At 37.8% G+C, this 22,095-nt stretch overlaps 1 long non-coding RNA gene across 1 annotated transcript in view; it reads right to left on the reverse strand.

Annotated features, from left to right (window-relative positions):
* The window catches only part of LOC115947745, a 205,436-nt gene extending 183,858 nt beyond the window's left edge, over positions 1 to 21,578 (reverse strand). The window contains exons 1-2 of the long non-coding RNA XR_004081598.1: positions 21,528 to 21,578; positions 684 to 776 (exon numbers count right to left, since the gene is read on the reverse strand). This is a non-coding gene — a long non-coding RNA (uncharacterized LOC115947745). The remainder of the gene's footprint in view (positions 1 to 683; positions 777 to 21,527) is intronic.
* Between the last annotated feature and the right edge of the window lie 517 nt (positions 21,579 to 22,095).

Consider the following 22,095-nt stretch of genomic DNA (forward strand, 5'->3'; position numbering starts at 1 on the left):
TAGAATTACAGTAATTTCCAAAGTATGCTTTATCTCTGTGACTAAAGTTACTGGTGACTACTGACTGATATCACTGTGTCAAAACATTGTGGACCATATATTTTACACAAAGCAATATTTCATTGAAACATACTGAAAAACAAGATGGAACATTTAAGAACTATATCCCAAAGTCTACTTTTTAAAAATAGGTCTATGTTTAAAACAAACAAACAAACCAACCTTTTAAAATTACTGCTTTCTGCACACACTTCAGTTTCAAAAACCTTCAGGATGCATACTCAGTACAGCCCATTCCATTTCATTTGGAAAGTTTAGACATTCATGTTCAAGACTTTTAAACTGTATCGTTATTATTGCTATTAGTATCATAACGATAATATTTAGATCACCAAGAAGTTGAACTTTATGAAGACACAGCAATGTACTCACTGGGTGCCACAACATTCTACCTGATTCCTTGGACTCATCATGGAAAATGGTAATAACGGACCCTGCTGCTAATTTCCACCACCAAGAGTTTTCTGCCGCTGTGGCAAAATATATAGCTGATTATTTCTTCAACAATACTTCTCAACAATTTGCCTGGGATTTTCATTAAGAATAATTTTCCAACAGTGAATAATTTTAACAGTGAAGCCTAGAAAGATAAATAAAACAGTAAAATATTAGGGAGTTCTTACCTGCAGTGAATATGCTCTCTCCCTTTGATCTTAAGCAAGTTGTCTGGAGCACTTGTAGCAGTCTAGTTCTGATATTCAACATCTAAGAGGGGACTAGGAAAAAACAAAAAAGATGCTTGGAAATATATTCTAGCATTTAGAACCAATTTGGACCCTGTGTTGACACAAGCACTTTGGCATCAGAGCTGTAGCTACTAAGATTGCACACACACGTCAGTAGGTGCAGCTTTAGGAGAATGCAGATGCAAAATGAAACACTTCCAGTGTAGCTAACAGGGTCACACTTGGTCTGTTCAGGTATTTTTAGATTATGTGGCCCACTAAAATTATTTTTAAAAAAATTTCACCATCGCTAAGTGGCAATAAAAATATATTGGATAAAATTGCACCAGGTTTTCAAGCCAGCCATCAATTCAATAAAGGCACCAACATGCATTTTTCTCTGTACAATATGCTTTGTCTAGTGCCAAACTTGAATGAAATAAGCAATGAGGTGTGTTTTATTACTGTTGATATTTGTGTCTTGAGACTCTCTAGTCCAATTTTACAAAACAAAATATTTAGGCTTTAATTTTGCTGTGGCCTCTGTTTGATTAGAATACATTACAGAAGCTCTGTTTCTTCTGAGCATCTAGCATCCAGTGCTTTTGTATTTTTCCTTTAGTGAAAGAACAACTTCTTGGCTTAATCTGTTTGAAGATCTGTTATTATGTTAATCATAAGCATTTTACCCTCTCATGCCAAGCCATGCAGATGTTTGTGTTTTAATACCACTTTTGGTGACATCAATAGGAGTTACAGTTTTGCAATAAAAGTAGATTATACACTATAACATGCGGAAGTAAAATTTAGGCAGCTAATCAGTCTATTTGTAAGCCCATTTAAAATAAGAATAATGGTGGGCAGAGGGATTCTACATTAGCTCCTTGTAGATAAGATAATAGACCTTCATAGCTCTAGGGGTCAGTTACTAAAGCTCATCAGAGGTACACAGTTAACTACTTTTTGCTAATGATCTCAGCATAGGGATTTAATCCACAGGGTAATGATTGTTCTAACTGATGTTAATTAGGAAAGTTTTGATTTTCAGCAGCAACTTTGTGTTTGTTGATTTCACTCAGAATCAAGAAGTAAAAATTAAACTAACTTTACTAATAAAACTTTCCAGTAGTTTTTAACATATTGTTATTCAGTATTTTCCAGTAGAAAAGCAAGTTTAGCTTTATCACTGGCTGCATTTTTCCATTTCTTTTCAATCTGCATATTCCTTTCTGTGTTCCTTCTTCTACCATCAGGCCTCAGTCCCATTATCTCTTTTTTCCCCTGTATTTTATTTTCCTTTTTTTTTCAATCACTGAAATAATAAAAGGGCTCTGTGGAACAAAAAATCAAAGCCAAAACCCTCATTATATTATCACTAAATTCTATGTTTGCCAGTGTATAGTGCGCCATCTATATTATAATATATGCACTCATAATAAATCAAGATTTCCTATAAAACTTGGCCTAACAAGCTTCCTAACATTTGAGGACTTGACTTTGAAATTGTAGGTTAGTTTAACATTTTTTAAAAAAAAACTTAGTACTGAAAGGTCAGAAAGATAGATGTATATAAAAATAGAGACACAACTAATTCATCAAAATAAAGAATAAGAGTCAAAGTTTTCAATCGCTCTTGAAGCCATAGTTGCAGGCTCAGAAAGAAAAACATGTGCCACTTCACAATAAATTTACACCCAAAATGTTACCCCTTTCAATGACCAGGGCTCAAAATCTCTCATTTAGTGAGCAGACACATACTCAATGCGCCCTGTGAGCTACTTAAACACTCCAAGTACACAATATCCAGACTAAGAACCCAAGAATCTGACACGTTGGATTTGGATCTTAAGTTTCAAGACTGCACACGAGCATCTAAAATGGTGCTGTTCTGCTTTTAACTGAGGTTTCTTTGAGCTATTGATCTCTCAACATTTAGAAACAAAGAGGAGTTTCCTGTCTGTGCAGTTTGCCCTACATCCTTTGGTGTCTATGCTTAGTTCTTTACGAAAATTCTTGTAAGGACTGCTCACCTGCTTCTGAATCTGAAAAACAGCATTTTGGATTCTGTTCCCTGTATATAACTTCCTTCAAAGGCAGAGCTTTTGTCCAGAGAGCTGCTCTGGATGATCCTTTCATTGCTGACACAAAGGCATTTCAGGTTTCTCAGCCAGCACTCTGAATGGTCACTTAGAAAGAGGCCTTTGCTTTGCTACCATCCAAGTCATCCTATGCTCAGATGAAAGGAAGCTCTCAAAAGCCAGCTCCTCTTTATCAGACAATGGCTGAAATAAGGTCAGTGACTTAGAAACACAAGGTGTTTCTTGGTACATCCAAGAACCTGAAGCATGCCTTGCCTGCCAGTCAGTGGCATCATTAAATCTCTTGGCAGTTTTAATAATTAGTCCAACAGTTTCTTACCTCCTCTGCAAGCAAAATGCCAGAGGAGACAGTTTCAGCCATTAGGACAGTTACACTGCATACAGTTTTCCCCAATGATGCAGTCACAGTCCTGAGTCTCCATACATTTTCATTAAAAAAGGTTTCTCATAACCCAGCAATAGTGATGCCATGGTAATCTCTACATGAAGTCTTTTAAGTTCCATTATAATATTTCATTATTATCTCAAACTTTGTGTTAGATCCCCAACTACAGGAATAGATACACCAGCTTACAAAGGCACAGCAAGAGAGAAACTAGATCAAAACATCTTACTAGATAAAATAAACCTTTGAAAGTGTTATATTTCTATGAGTTCTTAGAAGATTTTCTGAATAGTTTCAAATTATGTAGGATGGAAGTGTAATTTCCCTATGGAGAATCACTGAAATAGTGTGATACAACATTCCTTTAGCAATACAGTAATCATAATTCCAAGGACTAAAGTTGTACCAGGTAGTAAAATCTATAAAACCTGGCATCCAATAGATTCTCACGTTTCCTACTCATACAGAATGATTAGCGAGACTGGCAGAACACAAGAGGATGTGACCTCAGTAGTGTAAACAATATCAGTAGAAGACAGAAGTGGATAAATCCTAGCTCTTTCTCGAAAGTCTAGCCAGCAGGGAATGAATCAATTTTAAAAGGAATTCAAATTTTTCTAAACTAATTATTATGCCGCTGCATATCCCATTTAACACTGCTAAAGAACAGCTACCTCAAAGGCAGCTGCTGTTCACACCATGATTCCAAACAACGAGCAAAGACAGGTCAGGCTACAAACTGCAGTTAATTCCACCCTGATTATCAAGGGACACACGGCATGCTTCAAGTGAAGATTTCAAAGACCTGCAACATTTTAGTTAAGAAGAGCCCTTGGTTATTAAAATCTTAACAAGAAAAATCAACACAGAACATTGTAAAATATTCTCATTTCTTTTCCAGCAGTCGATTTTCTTTGAACCACAAATAAGTTAAGACTAAACAGATGAAACAGGTCATAAGTCAGTCTGTTCATTCCACACCAAACCATCAACAAATAGATACTGTACATGCACCGACATGCCTCTTTTTTTTGTGTACACAGATGGCTTTTGAAAAATCCAGAGAATCTGATAAAAAATAGGCAACAAGCAACCCATCTTTTTCTCACATCTCAGAACTAAAGAGCATGCATATGGAGACCAGCTTTTTTCTTTGAGCTATTTCGTTTCTGTTGCAGACTGTCACCCAGACAAGAGATAACTGTATATGTAAAACAGTCACTGGTAGAAAAAAAAAATTCATCAGCTTCCATCCTTCAAGTTTCACATTAATTTCTTAACATCCTCATCCTTGAAGTTTGGCCCAGCAAAAGCATCTAACAGAAAATAAGGATTTTATGGAGATATCTCAAAAACAGTGGTCATGGCTAAGCAGTTGAAAATAATACCTCAGGCTTGTAATTCCTAGATTTTCTGGGTTAGGAATTGTGCTGGAACATGCCACTTTCAGGCCTCCATGACAGGACAGATGCATGGCTCTCCCAGGGCCCTGACTTCACCAAGGGCTATAACAGCCCTGAGCAAGCACACTTCGTGGGCTTGGGAGCTGAGTCTGAGCTCTGGGCTGTGACAGGAAGAAATGTGAGCATTTTCCCCTTTTGGTGCTCAGTCTCTTTGCTGAAAGATGCCTGTTTCATGCTAATATCTGACTGTAAATGGATGAATTTAATATTGTACAAAGAGTAAAAAATTGACATTTAAGTCTCAGTGATTCTTAAGAGCGGGGAAAGAAGGGAAGCTACAAAAGACAGAACACAATGACACATATAAAAACACTTTCAATCCAACATGAACTGGAGAAAGAAGGTGTCTTACATCTGTGCTTGTGGAAGGTGGGGGTTATTAAGAGTATCTGGGATCAAGGAACATTTAATGGTGTCTGGGAGCCACATATGTTCTGCTTTATCTGTCACTACACAGGAAACAAAATGAATTGCAATAATTTTACAAATATATATCTAACAATGTTAGGTGCAACCTAACACTCTTAGGTTACAAAAAGCATTTTTGTTTAAACTGTCATGAAGCCAGAAAATTGACACAAAAAGATATACCTTACCATTCCCCTGATAAAATCTGGTCTCTAACCTAGAGGTAAAAGCCTCTAATTTTTTTTTGTTTTCCTTATTCATTCAGTTGTTTTCATTTTATGATGGTTTCTGCTTATGTGAATAACTAAGAAAAAGAATTGCCTTTTCTTAAACCTATTCAGCAGAATCTAACCTTCCAACCTTTGTTTTTGCATTGTATTTCTTATTCTTCCACTGATACTACAAGCACTTTCATTTTTCAAACAATGGTTGGTTAACTCAAAAGTAGAAAGCATCACATATTCATTGAAATATATACACAAAACTGAATTTCAGAAATAGTTTTGTTGTTTTACTAATACATAGCAAGAAAACTGCCATAAGATTTTCAGTCCTGATGATTCATTTGTGAAACACTGAACACAATCCAGCACTCAAACAGACTTGTGTCTGATGCTATTGAATTCCAGTTCAACAACCTTTCTCCATTTACATATTTCCACTGCATGAAGTTAAATAGCAACAGGAAGCAATCCTTCTGCTTGTTTCAATTTTCTTTATCAGAAGCTTACTACTGTTTTTTCCACTTTTGAGAAACAAGTTGTCTCCTATTGGAACAAAAAGTACATGCTCCTTACAAAAGAAAAAATCTGAAATCTCTGCCAAAATGGAATGAATGAAGCTATATTGCAAATTATTTTCCTTAGTAAGTTTTCTCTACTGGTGTAATGTGATAAATATATGTAACATATTTCTGTAAGAAAAAAAAAGTACTCATATTCAGATAACTTTCTCCAGTGCTAAAGTATCCTGTATGTATCTTGCATATACCTCCCCTGAACAATTTGTGTTAGAAGTCAGACTACAATAAAGACACATCTTTTCTTGATTGAAAGTGAAAGCGAGCATTGTGTAAACACAAATTCAATCAGCATATTTGGGGTTGTTTCTGAGACAATTCTGGATAACTTGTCTGTCTTACACACTGCATCACAGCACATAAAATCCATATAACTGTGTCATTCAGAATTCCTCACACAAACATGGATTTACTGTGGCCCTGTAGATAAAATCCCCCAAGAAGTGCTGTAGCTTTTCAGGCCAGAGGACTCTTGCAATAATCTCACCAAACTTTGCCTCTCATAAACCACTGAATTTTATCAACTAAATTCTTTAAAAAAGATGTCCTCCAGCAGAGCTATGTGAAGATCTTGTCTATATTTAAAGGCCTTAGAGAGACGAATCGAGCACATTCATAAAGAAGTTTTTCCAGCAGTTAATGAACTTTTTTAGTAAAAGTTTTCGTCTAATTGCTGTCTGCAGTATAGCTCTCTCTGTTAGATTGCAGAGCTCTCTTATTCTAAGATCATACATATATAAGGCAGCCAAGCCACCCAAAAAGCATTCATTTTCTTTTGTTGCTTTTTGTCATACTAACAACACTCTATGTTGGTTATTCTGCTGTAGATTCGTTACAAATTGGATTTTTGCCTCCTTTGAGTTACACTGCATAGTTCTGAATCATGTTCTTCACTGCTTTCCAAAGCAGAACTTCTCATTCTGTAGTCTGTCCTGCATTTGTGAGTCCACAATTTACTGTCTGCTATTCTGGTGTATTAAATTCTGAGCTCAAGGGGACTCTGTTTATCAGGACATTCAGAAAACTGTAGAACTACCTTGTGTCTATAATTTAGTATGTCACAATATATTTTTTGTCATGGATAACTTTCTGAAGCTTTCTGACTTGTACTTTTATTTTAGGACCATTAGAGCTAAGAATGAATTAGCTAATTAGCAATGAATTTTGCAGTTATCCAGTATTATGTTCTAGAATTTTTGTCTAATATTTCTGTATACTGAGAAGTATTGAAATAGAACTTACAGCAGAAAAAAATAGGTTTTCTCTTTGGAGAAATGTCTTTTGGTTTTACTTAGCAAAAATGGAATTCAGAAACAGAGAGGAATTTTGAAATAATTCAAAATGTACAATGAAACAAAAAAAATGGAAATTATGACAGTAATAATCCTTCATTAATCAGAGCCATAACTAAGTAATTGGCTTGGTCTCACTTTTCCCTAATTTGTTTGATAAAGATTTCACTTTCTATTGAACTTTAGGCTTATCCTGGAGCAGAATATCACAACAAATATCACATCTGAGGAGCCTGCCTAGAGACTGGACTTAGGGACTTTGCATTCTTCATCTTCTGGAGTTTAGAGATTTTGCTTCTTTTCCTCTAGCTGTCCCTGGGATATCTCTCAGTAAGATTTCCAGTGGTAAAGAACAGACTGTTTTACAGTGATTGTCTTTCTCCTTGAACATGGGACAGGGACCATCAAGATCTTTCCCTCAGCGGGTCCTCCAACAGCTGTTTCTGCATCCCATTTGTCTGCAGAAACATAACAAACCCCAATAACTAAATGGATAATCATCTTGTGGGGGAAAGGCAAATAAAAAATGTCAGGGAAAAACCTGCATGGGGATTAATTACTTCCAGTCATACAAGTCTCTCATCAAATCAGATTGTCCAACTATGTGCTGGACATTTCTAAATAGTAGAATGTTTGTACAGGTTGCTAAAAAAGGTTTTTCTCCTGACAACCTCGAGTGGGATGGAAATGTGAGGTAGATGTCTGAGCAAATAATTAGCATCCTTATTGCTTCTGTCTTCCTCAAAACCTTAGCATCATTAAAGGGCAATAACGAAGCAGATAAGTGTTATCCTTTGAAGAGGCTTAAAATACAGGAAGAATAAAACAGAGTGGTGGAGTGACTACTTTAGTTTACTTTGCACAGAAATTTGTTTACACTGAATAATTCACATTTGGTGCAGTCACAACCTTTTCATCTCTCAGAAAGCTTGCACAGCCTGCAAACAAGCCCATTACATTAGAAATTCTTGACGCCTTGAAACTGAGAGGAAATCAATGCACTTGGGCAACTCATTACATTACAAGGTACAAGTCATATATTTTATAAGTTCATTATTGGCACAAGACCCATTAAAACATTTAGTAAACTTATCATGAGTGCAGGATTTACAGCTGACATTATTTCAAGCAACAGGCTATTTTTTATGCAAGGACTAATTTCTCTTGACAAATTTGTCCTATTGCTACCTAGCAGTGAAGGATTTAGGGGAGTAATCTTCATCACAAAGGTCTTTGTGTATAGGAAGTGCCACAGTCAGTTTCTCTTATTCCTTAGGGCTTTTAATGGCTTTCCTGCTGTATCAGAATGCAATTCAGAAATGCTTCCACAGGACAAATTCTTCTAGGGAATCCTTGAGTTTGCTTAATGAACCTCTCAAGAATAACAACTTTCCATCCTATTCCCAAGTTTTTACTATGCCCCCACCCTTATGAATATCAAAAAATGCTCCTCTTTTATTCCTATTCTCTGAAGTTTACTTTAAGCAATCTATTCCATGCCTAACTGAAATTCAGAGGTTTAGAAATAAACTGCTTGTTCATTCTAATTTTGATCTAGGTAGACTTGTTAGACCATGGTCTTGACAAGAATCATTCTCTGCAGTGCAAATCATCACAGCACAGTATCAGCAGTGACAATCCTATGGGGAATGTTGAGCCATGTCCAGTATGAGGACCAGAGCAAAGCTAGGCATGAAAAGACAAAGAGAAGTTTATCTGGACTGCAACATTGTCTGTGAATGGAGACAATTATGGGATTCTCAGTGGTCACTTCCTGATTATCAAAACCCTTTAAAACTCCACATATCATCAACTTGATCCATTGGCAAGTGGCATAAATAGCTCTGGCAGCTTGAGGGGCTCAGTGACAAACTGTTGTCCCTTGAGTCTATATTTGATGAACTGAAGCGTTCAGGGAGATGGGAGGGTAAAGTGACAAGGTTTCAAGGAAATCACAGAATTTCATCTTCAGGCTAAGATGCACACTCCTAAGAAGGCTAAAAATCTCTTGGCAGAAAGCAATCAGGCTAGAAAGAGGGCAAATCTGACAGAAATGCCCAGTGAGGCTGTCCTCTCACATTAACCACAGCCCCCCAAAGGCTCAGATCTCTGAGAGTGCTCTGTTGGAGTCTGCGTCCCTTGGAGACACTGCACTCAAGGAAAACAGCACGGCTGTGATGCCAGAAACAAACGTGTGGCACTGCCCCTGCCAAATTCTACACAGCAGTCTGGGGGCAGATTCAGCAGTTAAGGAATATGGGGATCTATATAAGAGAGGGAAGGGCACATCCTGTTCTAGACGCAGAATGAAAGCTGTGAGGAAGGGCTCTAAGGACCAAGAGACATTCAAATGGAAGATGAGTACTCAGTGTTTATTTTTCTCAGAAGTGAGAATGGAAGAGACTTTCTGTGCTTTCCTGATCAAGCTGGGTAAGCTACAGTGAGTTGCCCAAGACTGTATCCACTTTGAATATTTGACTGCATTGAGTTTTGAATATTTCCAAGGATGGAGATGTCACAGCTTCCCTGAGAAATAGGTTCCAATGTTCAGCTACAGCAGAAAGGTGTCATATTTTACTGTCTCAGGGTTTGTGCTCATTGCTTCTTGTCACTAGGCACTAAGATGAGTCTGGGTACATCCTTTTAACATCCTCCCTTCAGATATTTATACATTCTGATAAGAAGCTCCTTGAGTCTTCCCTTCTCCAGGCTAAACTTTCCTAGTTCCCCTCCTCACACAGGATGCCCTTGGTCATTCTTGTGGCCCTGGATGGATAGCCCCAGGATGGCCATCTTCTGGCTGGTTGGATAATTCAGCTCATCGAACCAGGGTCTTCTTTACCTTTCCTGAAGCACTGACAATTATAAACTGATGCTCCTACTAGTAGTAATTTCTCTGATGTTTAGCTCATGAACTTGAGATTTAACTCATCCTCATGCTGATGGTTAGAAAGAAATTCTCACAGGTCAGAGTGACCAGAAGATATTTATGGCGATATCAGTTGAACCAAGTATTTATATTGAAAATATCCCATACACAGACTGGACTCAGAGAATTGTTCTCTTTCCTTTTAAAGAGAAGTTCAGGTGACATGGTACACTGAATTTTAATCCTTGTAACTCTGTAGAAACCTGACAGCCAAATTATTCTATTTTCATGGAAGTAGGAGGTATTACTGTAATTCCTTTAAACTGTTTTTCTTCTGTCACTAATGATAATTTTAAAGTAAAATATATATAAATTTAAATAAAATTGATGCTAACAGCAGTTAATCTCAAAGAAGAGAGCACGACTGTAAGCACTGCTGCAGGTAGTAAATCACATTTAAAGCTAAGTAATTGAAAATGGGGCTAAATGACCCTCCCAAGTAAAACATCAGCAACTGTCAGAACTCTGTTTATTCTATTTTTTTTCTCTGATGTTTCTAGCTGAGCTCCTATATTGATTTGCCTATACTTAAAATTATTAAAATGGAAATTAATAACAATTGCTAACAATAATTGTTAGCATAAGCCAAGAGCTATCACAAGCCCAGATTCACACCAGGAGTTATTCCAGAATGTCTGTGTGGTGAGCTGAAGCTTGGAGACAAGACATGGCTAGGAAATTTAAGCAAACAATTCTTAAAAGAGACACACTCTCTCCAGTGTTTTCATTTCCCGGAATCTTGATGAGGAAGATTTTGTTAAATAAGAAAAATGAACACTGCAATTTACCTGCGAAGAATGTAAAATAAAATAAACCCAAGAACCATTGCATATGTGTTGACCACATATTTTATATATACTGCTGTAACACAGAACTGCAATAGACTACAAAGAACTGCAATAGGATACAAAACTATGTCCAGTTTTCAGCAAATGACTCATTCCTGCACTACTGGAAAAGAGGAATTAACTAAAAATAAAAAAGAAAAAACAACTTAGCATCTCAGAAGCTTAATTATTAAGACACCCCAGAAACTGGTAGGTAGAGGGAAAAAAATCTCAAGTGGAAGCATGGCTTGGAACTTAATATTTAGAGGCTGAACTGTAAGAAACTGATTGTTTAATGATCGGTTTTGTGGTTTTTTTACATTTTCACCTTTTCGGTTAGAACCTGCCAGGGTAAAAAAAATCACAAAACCAAAAGCTCGGTTTTAGAAATGTTCCTTTTCAGTTGCATAACTGCTTGTCTTATCTTGTCAGTTTTCTTGTCAGATTCAATTCCTTGGCACTAACAAGTCCCCATCTGAAAGCTGCAATGAAAAAAGCATCAAGTAACTGAGATGGGAATAGGAAATGGAGAATGGTGTAAACCTGGACAGCAATTCCACAAAGTCTATTTGGTACTTCTTGGAAATATTTGAAGGACCAAAGAAAGACAGGTTTACTTGAGAAAAAACCCAAAAAGACAACTAGAACAATATGAAGGGCTAGTCTAATGCGTCTGGGCAGTAAAAAGGCAGTAAAATCTTTGCCATCTGGTAATCAAGAAGACAACAAAGGATAGTGGAAATCAAGAGGAACAGCTTAGTTTTGAGACAGATCACCTCAAAAACTGACCAACAAAACAAAAACAAACAACCCCCCCAAATATCAAAGGAAATAAGGAAACTATTCTATGAATCAGTATTTGGTGCCAGTTTGTCTGGCACACCCTTCAATAAGATTAATCACTAAGGTTCAGTATTAAGTTAAATCTGGTAAGTTCAGCCATTCTAGGAACTGTTCTAGACTAACTAAAATTCTGAACGTTTTGTCTAGGCTTGCACCACATACATTGTAAAACCTGGAATTAATTCTTCAAGAGTCTGCCTACTGCAATAGTTCTAAAACCTAGTTTAACAAAGGGGATGGGGGAAAGTACATGTTCCCTGAAAATTATGTAAAAGGATGAGATGCATGAGAGAGGGGGGAAAGCATGCAATTAGCTGCTCTCTGAATGATCCTAAGCAGAATGATTGGAGCAAGAAGACCATTGTGCAGCACTTTATAGTTACCCTCAGCAGGCACAGGGCTGTGTTGTGCTATGTTCCACTTACAGCTTGGCCTTCAGGACAGTGTCATGCTGTGCATGTCCCTGTGCCACAGAAAAACTCACCCAGCTAATGGTAACAGGGGCCTGCAGACAGACCCAACTCAGCAGCAGCCACTGCACCACCTGCCTGTCCCTGCCTTTATCTGAAAAGCGCAGCAACAAGTTCTCATGAGAACTTTCTGTTTGACAGTTAAAATGATGAATGGAGTTGTTTTCTTTTAAGAAAATCCTGCAAGAGCTCAAAGGGCAAAATGCTGTATGATCTTGCCATGGATGGGATCTGCACAGTGTGCTGTGTTCTCATCAGAGGTCTGTTGATGCTGTGCAGCTCAGCGCTCTCAGCATCTAAGGGGATGTAAAATGATCCGTACCATCCTCTCTTTCTCGTGTTAGTGTAAATGAAAAGTGTTTTAAGAGATACTTTGCAGAGTCTGAGTCCTTTTCCTACTGGGATCATACTGAAAACCAGCACCTCCTGGGGAAAAACCATAAGAATACATCAATGAGAAGGTGATGCGTCAGCAAGGAAACAGGTTTGTCTAAGGATTCAATGTAATACTTATTATAATGCCACATTACATTTTAATTAAAATTATCTGCCTTCAGGATAACTAAAATCACTTCAGAGAGGTGATAAGATGTCAACATTTCTCAGTTCCACATGGAAGTACTCATGCTTTTGCCAAACCTAAATCTCAAGTTTTGCTTTAAGAAAAACTTTATGAGAAACTCTTCACTAAAGTATCATTCACTGGAAGAATGATATTATCTCCATCAGGAAAATTAAAATGCATACTCTCAAGAGAGAAGAAAGGAGGCAGACTGCCTTTGTCTCTGCTGCTTGTGAATGACCAGCCCACTGTACTAGACTCCACTGAGGATGGCATTTTAGGAATTAAAAAATACCATGTTTTACAACTGGCTTACAGGGCTGTGTTCCATGCTTCTTTCTCAGTGGTTCTGTAACTTCCTGCCTGTGCCTTTTCTGCCCCAGGCCATATTATCCATTTTTCTTTTTTTGCAAAGTGATGATGTAAGACTCAGTCTTTTGATACTTGGAAACATTCTGTACATGCCTGCAGCAGCAAACCTGAATGTGTCTGACAGAATATGCAAGGCAGAAATGCATCTGTTCCCCAGTTATGAAGTGTCTTCTTTCTGAGGGATTCCCAGTACCAGCTCATTTCTGTGTCAGCTTTCACACTCCAAAACCTGAAGCAGTTTTCTTCCCACCAGATATATTTTAAATAATTTTCAATTTCAACTGCTGTCAATTTGGCATGATGAATACTTTTTTCTGCTCACAGTCATTCATTCTATTTTAAATGTTTTTCAGCCTGTCCACTTTTCCTTTTATACCAACACATTTTTTCATCAAAAGGTTCCATTAAATATTTAAGTGTCCTAATGATGCTAATGCAAGTCTAGGAAGATGTAGGCAACACATTTGCTCAGAGCTGTACCAGAGCAGCATTTTAACTACGTGGTTCAGATGAATCTTGCAGCCTTCCACTCAACAGTGAGCAGCTTTCAGAACAGAAGTCTGGGTCTACATCAGTTTTCTAAGTGGGAACATTACCAAACTTGGCCAGCATTTGGGTACAGCAGTTTCTATTTCAGTATTGAATTCAGCAAAACTCTGGAAACACTAACTCATGAGCTTTGAGAAGTGCACATCAGGCCAACAGTCCAGTAATTTGTAATTCTGTATTTAGTGAGAGGCAATATGCCCTTAGTGAGTAACTTTATGCCCTTTCAGAAAGTGGAACCATCCACTGGATACAACATTCCTTTTAACAATATTTACATTACAGTTTTGTAGCATTCCATAAGGTCACTGTCAGGGTACGCTGTGTCTCTTGGGTTGGAAATGTACACCCAAAACTGCTTCCCCAATGGATTTTCTTTCTTATTATTTAAACAGTCTATCTCCTGTCTGTGAAATCAGTTCCTTGACTACCCCACAAAAAAAAAAAAAAAAAGTAATTCACACACTTCCCCCCAAAAAACTTCTAAATATTCCCAGACAATTAAAAGAATTACCAAATCACTAATCTGCCAGCAGCGTTGTTTCCTTGCCCAGCAATAATTTCCACAATATCTGTTGCTGTGCACACTAAATTGTGCTTGAGCTGGTGCACTACTCAGAGGTCACCACTGTAATCTAGGAGGCTCTTCCCATAATTTTGAAAATCCCAGATAAAGATATAGACCTTGATATTAAACTCTTGTTTGTCATTTCTTGATCTCAGCTTTGAGTGTGATGCCCTTTGAGGCTGCTCCCCGTTATTCTACAAAATACCCAGTGGCAACAAAATCTCTCTATATTTATGTGGAAGTATACACAAAACCACATATACACACAATGTGAATATTTAAAAACATTTATATATATATGAAAGTAAACCTCTGTACACAAACTCCTAGCTGCAAAATTTGACTGTGAAGGCTTTTCAAAGGCTGTTTCAGATCCTTCTGTGTTTAAATACTGCTTCCCACACTGACAGGTGGTTTCAAATTAACATCTGCAGACCTTGCATTACTACTGGGTACACTTGCAAAGTGTTTAATTTCCTCAGGATTAGATTAAACATTTAGTCCAGAGACAGTGGAAGCAAATTCTGCTTCCTGTTGAAAGAATTCTGCTGTTGCCTTGATGCATCAGGAATTTTTTGTTGCTCTGTACTTGTTTACTCAACTCCCCAGTGTAAAACTAACCAATCTATCTAGACTCCTTGTCTGCTCCTTCTACCTTTTCACTTGAAATGGGTTTTTACTTCTGCTATAAACTGCAACCAGTTTTCAGTTCAGGCAGCTGTTATAGGATTTCTTGATCACAGCATGTTTTTATTTGCAGGGGTCTCAAATTCTACAGTTTATCTAATTTTGTATTAATTGACTGATTAATGGGTTAGTATTCCGTTTTTCCCAAATGTTAGCTGCTGCTCAGAGGTGGTACTGATGCCTTCTTTTGGGTCACAATGCTGGTCCTATGCAGATTTTCAACCACAATGAGTACGGTTCTGGTGTCTGTTTCTCCCTGCTACATTTTGAGCAAAGTGGCTATGATATAGTGCAATGTTATACTTTCTCTCCTTTACTGTCTCTCACTGAACAGAAACAAACTGGAAACAATTTTTCTATGTGTTTGAATTACAGGATTCCAGAAAAAATAAGAAGCTGTGCTACTTTAAAATTATTACTATTAATAGTAGTAGTATTCTATTTAGTCAGTAGTTTTGTCATATAATGGTATATTTCTTTTAGCAGCTTCTCCTTTCCTCTTTATCCTGTCCTCTTATGCTGCTCCTGCAGTAAAAAAAAAAAAAAAAAAAAAAAAAAAAAAAAAAAAAAAAAAGAAACTGGGAATGCCCAAGAGACTCATGGCACCAATCCACCACTATGGGAGAAGAGATTTGCTGTAGGGGAAGCAGACCTGTGGTAGGAATGAATCCACACGCTCCAGTGATGATAACTGAAGTTATTTTCAGCAGAGCTGTTTCTCACATTACTTTGCTGTTTTGCCATCAGGGGTAGGCAGCCATTCAGAGATATGGCATCTTTGGGTTGTTATGAAAACAGCAGATGCCACCATTGGTTCTCCACTGGGACTGAATGAAGTGTTCAGTAAACAGAATGGTCCTACCTAAGGCAAGTTATATATTATATTGAGAGGTAAGTGCCACTCCTTTCCTGTCTTTCATCAGTTCACACTGTATGAAATAGTAAAACTGCCAACAATTTACATAACACCTTTTATCTAGAAGCATCCCAAAGCCTTTACAGAGATCAGTTAAAACACAAGAATCTTTAGCATCCAGTAACATTACACAAAATTCCAGGACAGGAAATGGAACACTAAAAAAAAATCCCATACTCAGACTAGGCAAAAGTTTACTGGTTTTGGAGAAAAAAAACCTTCTGAACTACCCAATAGTCCCATACATATGCTTTAAAATTGCTATTGAGACATCTACATTTTGGAAACAAATGCATATTCAAGCTTAATAGCCCATGCTTACTTAGCCTGCCAGAAAATTATTTCATACTTTGTCTTTTTGATGAACCAGCCAGGAAACTGTGTCAAAATAGACAGCCATTTGCTAACAATCCATCATTCAGTCAAGGATGATATTCAGACACTTGGTACAGAAAGTAGGAAGACACTGTCATTGCCCTGAATGAATTACAATACAAGCACAGAGATAAAGCAATGCCAGTGGAAACAGAGGAGGAATAGCTAAAATATTTAAATGCAGCAAAAACATAATGGGTACCAAACTATTCCTTAAAATTAGGGGGACTACCACAAAATAAAGACATAAATAAACATTTGCCTGCACTAGGCTCTATTTGATCATTACTCTTGTGGACTGTTACTATCTTATTAATATTGAACGATAGAAATTAAAAGGAGATTATGAAGATGTAAAGATCATCGATACAAACTACAAGATGGATTAGCATTGGTGAGAAAAGAAGAAAAAAAAAAGGAGATAAAGACATTTGAGTAAGGAAGAAATAGCCAATGCAGCATGACAGGCTGAAGAAATCACCTTAGGACCACAGAGCTAGTAAAAGTAAGGGAAACAGTATTTCATATCCAGGAAAGGATACCTTTTCATGTGTTTGAACTCATCTGTTTATTCTGTTGCTGAGGCTGCGTCCTTAGAAATATTTATTTGCCACCTGAAAGGTTTTCTTAAGTCACTTAAATTTTGCTATGACTAAACTGGCTATTATAGAGATATTAGTGTGCTATGCTATTCCAGTTCAGCTAGGTCACATTCTTGCTCTAAACCTAAAGGATGAAAAATACTAAAGAAAAAACCCCCACCTGCAATATATGAAATAGGGTGGTAGGAAATGTCTGCATTGGGAAATTGGAGTGAGTCCAAAAACCACAAAAAAAATCCTTCTTCTATTTGATAATTATGAAAACTGTTTTTTTGTCTTTTTTTAAAGGCACCAGTAACACACTGCTGACTACTAGCAAAACATCTCACTGTAATAGTCTACGGAAATGGGAGTTTTCTTTAGGGGTTGCGTCTCGGGCTGAAGTTTAAAGCTCTGCTGCCATCTGCAGGGTCTGTCCTTCCCGTCACTGCGAGCTGGGGGTGTTCTCTGGAAACTTCCCCATCAGAATCACACTGCAATCAGAATATCAGACTCTATCACGACTGCTCTTTTGTTTAACTCACCCTCACTTGGACCCAAAAAGACCAAATAAATTCAAGGTTAAACTGGAAAGAAGTCAAAGATAAATTTGGTCTATACTTAGCAATTTATTGCAATTGCCTTTTCTAGATTATGTCATTTCTGTAGTCTTATTTCTAGTATGGCAAAATATATCATTACCAATTATGAAAATCCTGCAAACTGATCAAAAAATTAATTTATTTTAACTTCTGCTCTATAAAGAGCTGTGATTGCTTCTTAACATGGAACAATCCCACTGTCAGCCAGGTGACCATCTTCAACAAGTATCAATCCAATGTAGTCTGTAGACCCACCTCTTGCCATTGGCATACTTCAAAAAGCCCTTCATATCTGACAACACTGACCAGTTTCAACTCTTATTGAGCTTTGGTTTATATCTTCTCCCTGCATATACAAACCACAGCTCTGAACCACATATTCTACAGATTTGTTGCTGGAAACAAAAAAAAAAAAACACTTCAAATATAAAGATGAGACTGATTTTCAGATTTGATCCCTCTACATTGCATTTGTAAGAGCAAAATAAATGAGATAGAGGGAGCACACTCTTGCATTTGCAGAGACTAGGAAAATTTCTTCCTTTCTTTTCACCTGAAAATGCTGGCTCCTGAGGTACCCTTTTACCAAGCCTGAACAACAGTACTGGAGACAAACAGATTTAGTGCTGATTCCATCAAAGTTCTGGCTTACCTTTGGCATCTAACAGATTGATTTGTTTCTAATTTGGAGAGTTCAGTTTCCAGTAATTTTCTGATTCCTCTAGATTTTTTTTTTTTTGGCAGGGTTCTCTGTACTACATTCAGCATGAGATCACTTTGATAACAGAAATAATTAAATATTTAGGATAGCCAGACAAGATTATTCTTTATGTGAACTAAAGGTAAGATTAAGTAATCCTCACCTTCAAATTTGTTTGGTTTGGAAACTGCCTTGATTCTAAAAATGACTGATTCCATGAACCAGAAGCTTGTGGCTGACACATGTCAGTCTTGAAAGCATTCGAGCTTTAAAAGAGTTAGGAACTAGAATTGATATTTTATTTCCAGATTTGTTTTTTTGTGATACAATCATTAGACACTGCAGCCTTGAACCTGCTGTCAAAAAAAAAAAAAGATACTGGAATCGTAGTAAACCTCAATGTCTCTACTGTACTGGTAACATGGGCTATAGAGCTCCTGAGTGACTGACTCGAGTCTCAAAGTGTCGTTGTTTGGCTCTGAAGCCCTCAACCCCAAGAATGAGCCAGTTTCTCTGTAAACTGTTACCTGGTACTCTGGTTAAAAGTGAGCATGTGCTCTGACATGTGATCTCCACAATCTGCAATTCCTTCAGGAGCATCCATCTGCTCTGCTGTGGGTCTTCCAAGCACAGCAGTGACTATTCTTCTTCAGAAAGCATCTCCTTTGATCTTGGCGCCCCCTGTCTTGTTCCTCACTCTTTTTGTTTCCTTCTGCTCTCTCCCTTTAACATATACTCTTTCTAAAATACATTTCCACAGAGGTGCCACCAGCTTGGCTACTGGCTCAGCTACACACAGACCCCACCAGGACACAGCTTTCTCCAGCTGGCTGTGTCCAGCGTGGGGCAGCCCCTGACCTCTTCCCACAAGGGCCACCCCTGCAGCCTCTCTCTGCCCTGCCACCCACACACAGCATAAAGTGACATTATAAATGACATAAAATTAACTTTAGCTCATGTACTTTTCTGTTCCTGGTCCCTTCTCTCTAGAGACAGGCTGAGGTTATGCAGTGGAGGAATGTCTGCAAGAGGGGCATTGTGTGACACTTGTTACAGAAAATGGCAAGCAGATAGTGCTGGAAATAAGCTGAAGAAAAAGTCTTATGATTTGTGCAGTTGACATAAATGAGTGGTTTAGGTTGTTCCAAGAACCATTAGCAAAGGTGTCAGCAAAAGCAGGCTTAATGTTAAAATGAAAGCACAACAAGGTTCATTGTGGCAAGGCCCACTCAATTACTCAGTAGGTAATTAAAGATCACAGAAAACTTGGACTGATATCTAAAAAAAAAAATCAATCAATCTAAAGCTAAAATCAACCAAAAGTTGTCTATGAGGAGTCTGCACATGGAAAAGGGTAAAGATAGAAATGCTGAAGGATGAAAAGGAACAAGGAGACCCTCCCATTGAGTTACAAGGTTCAGGACAGACCCTTTGCTAAACCTCACCCTGAACTTGACCTGTGGCTTAGAACTAAAGGTTTTAACAGCATTCCAACTTAACAGCATTCAATCAATAGCTCAATTTAAACAATTTAGCAAAACATTAATATAAAAAATGACTACAGCACAACAGTAACTCTTATAGTTACTTACAGATCTAAAGTTCTAAAGAAGCTGAGAAAGCAACATTCACAGTACATTTGCTAGAGCATATTCACACCTGCACACAGGCAGAGACCAAAGTATATACCTGTGAAACTTCCCCTAGAATTCAGCACAATACTCACATCAGATGCCTCTGCACCTTCTCCATGGACAAAGGGCTGAGCCTCCGGGAGTGGGGGTTTCAGCCCAGGCTCCATCACAGGTGCTCAGTGGCAGCACTCTAAGTATAGCAAATATGAGAGTTTACTGGTTCTAAGAGGTGTCCCAATGAGGAGAGGATTGCTGATTGTAGCCCACTGCAGTCCAGGGGAGCACAAAGGGTCTCACTCTCAGGACCACCACTTATAGGGCCCCATTACAAATGGCTTTAGAAACAGTGATTTTCTATCCTGACCGCAATTCATGCTGGAAATGTTCTTTGAAGGTTTGACAACAAAAACATTATTCCACTTAGGTTGTTACTCAGACAGGAAAATTAAGTTTCCAAGGCTGTTTGTTAAGACCAAGCTCTGTAGCCAGCTCTCAAGTTCCTGGGAGCAGGTGGTGTTTCTGATAAGCCCAGATGAGCTGAGCACAGGTGCTGCTCATCAATGCCAAGGAGCATGTCTGAGCTCAGGGTGTGGCCTGAGGAGAAGGGTGCAGTGCATTACACCACTACAGCAGTAAAACTGCACTCTGGAGAAAGAGATTTCATCCCAATCTTTGCCATAAAATTAAGAGATTTCATCCCAATCTTTGCCATAAAATTACTAAACAGTACTTAGCAGCTCTTTAAAACAACAATGACCAAGTTCTCTAAGGCAGAGAGATATTTTTTCCTCCAACAGTGTGACTCGCAGCTAACAAATTAACTCAATGAGTACACAACAGATCTTTAGCCACAGAAGCCGATACCTAGAACAAGCCAGACATTCTAGGTATGACAAGACATAATGAGGAGCATGGCATAATCCTGAGAGGATTTACAGAGGGTGAAATCAGACAATTGCTAGCTGAGGTCCAGCTGGAGTTTTAACCACAGACTAAAAATGTACACACTGCCAAGCTGGCCCCTCAACAGCTCTGCACCACACTGCATCAAAGCTGACAGACTCCATACCTGAGCTGACCCTTCACAACTTCTGAACTAGTGTCTCTGCTTCCTCAGCATCGTTAATTTGCAACACAGATAAATCAGTCATACATCATTAACAACTGCACATCCAAGGAGGCTCAATTTGTTTCCATACCCAGGTCCCATTTCCCAGAGTTTTCATTTTTCTACACTCTCTCTCTGCTGCACAAAATACACACACACACACTCCCCTCCATACCCTAATTTGAGATTACATTTTCTACCACCATATATAAACTGGCAACTAAAAGGTACTTGTCCAACATCTTCTCTTGGACAAGACTGAGAATTTAAAATTCAAGATTAGGTAGCTCATTCTTACTCAGGAGAACTTGCTTAATGTTTCCATTATGTTCTTTAAAAGTTGTAATGCTATTAAAGCATTTTCCATTTTGCAAGTCAGTAGCCAGGATATCTTCAAAATGTCAAATGGTTTGTTTAAATTAAAGCACTTGTTCTATGCTTGAGTTTAATGCCTTATACCAAAATCAACATGAGCACAATGCAAATCAGGTCAGAGAACTTAAACAACTGGAGAATTTTAGTAAAAATATTATTTACTTTTTAGAAGAAAATTATTACTAAATAGTCTGAACTCCTGAAAAGCAGAACTATCCATATATTCTACACTAGTAATCCAAGGAAAAATAAATCACTCACCAATCTCTGCAACTGGAACAAGCCCTGTCTATTTTAAGCAGGAGTAACTTGAGAATGTTAGGCAGATTTTGCTGTAAGGTAGAAAAATCATAAAAGAAGGTTTCATAAAATCAAGACTGCTCTCCTGGAATCAGTGGCTGGCCTTATCAAGCTAGCACTTTGCAAGTTCCCATGTGAAAGCAATCCTGGCATGAGCAGCTCGTTAACATAACAATCTATTCTGTGGTGAAAAACAACTAGCACCCGTGTAAACTGCTTTTACACTATTAGATAGAAAAATGACAACTATCTCTAACAAAGAACTTTTCCTACACATACACACCAGGGGTTTCAGTGGCCAATATAGGGCGACAACTTGTTACTAGCTAATAAAGAAATTGGCAAGAAACCTGCTAACCAATTAGAGTTACACATGAAGTCTGTAAAACTCTAAAAAAAGGAATTACATGAATAAAGAATGGGCTTTTTCCAACCAAGAAAATGGAGTCCCATGTGATTTGTTCCCATAGACAGATTTCCCAAATTTTCAATTACTGAAATAATATCACCTATTGGCTCATTAGGTGAT

This window comes from Geospiza fortis, unplaced genomic scaffold, assembly GCF_000277835.1.
Source record: "Geospiza fortis unplaced genomic scaffold, GeoFor_1.0 scaffold66, whole genome shotgun sequence".
In the NCBI taxonomy this organism is placed as follows: Eukaryota; Metazoa; Chordata; class Aves; order Passeriformes; family Thraupidae; genus Geospiza; species Geospiza fortis.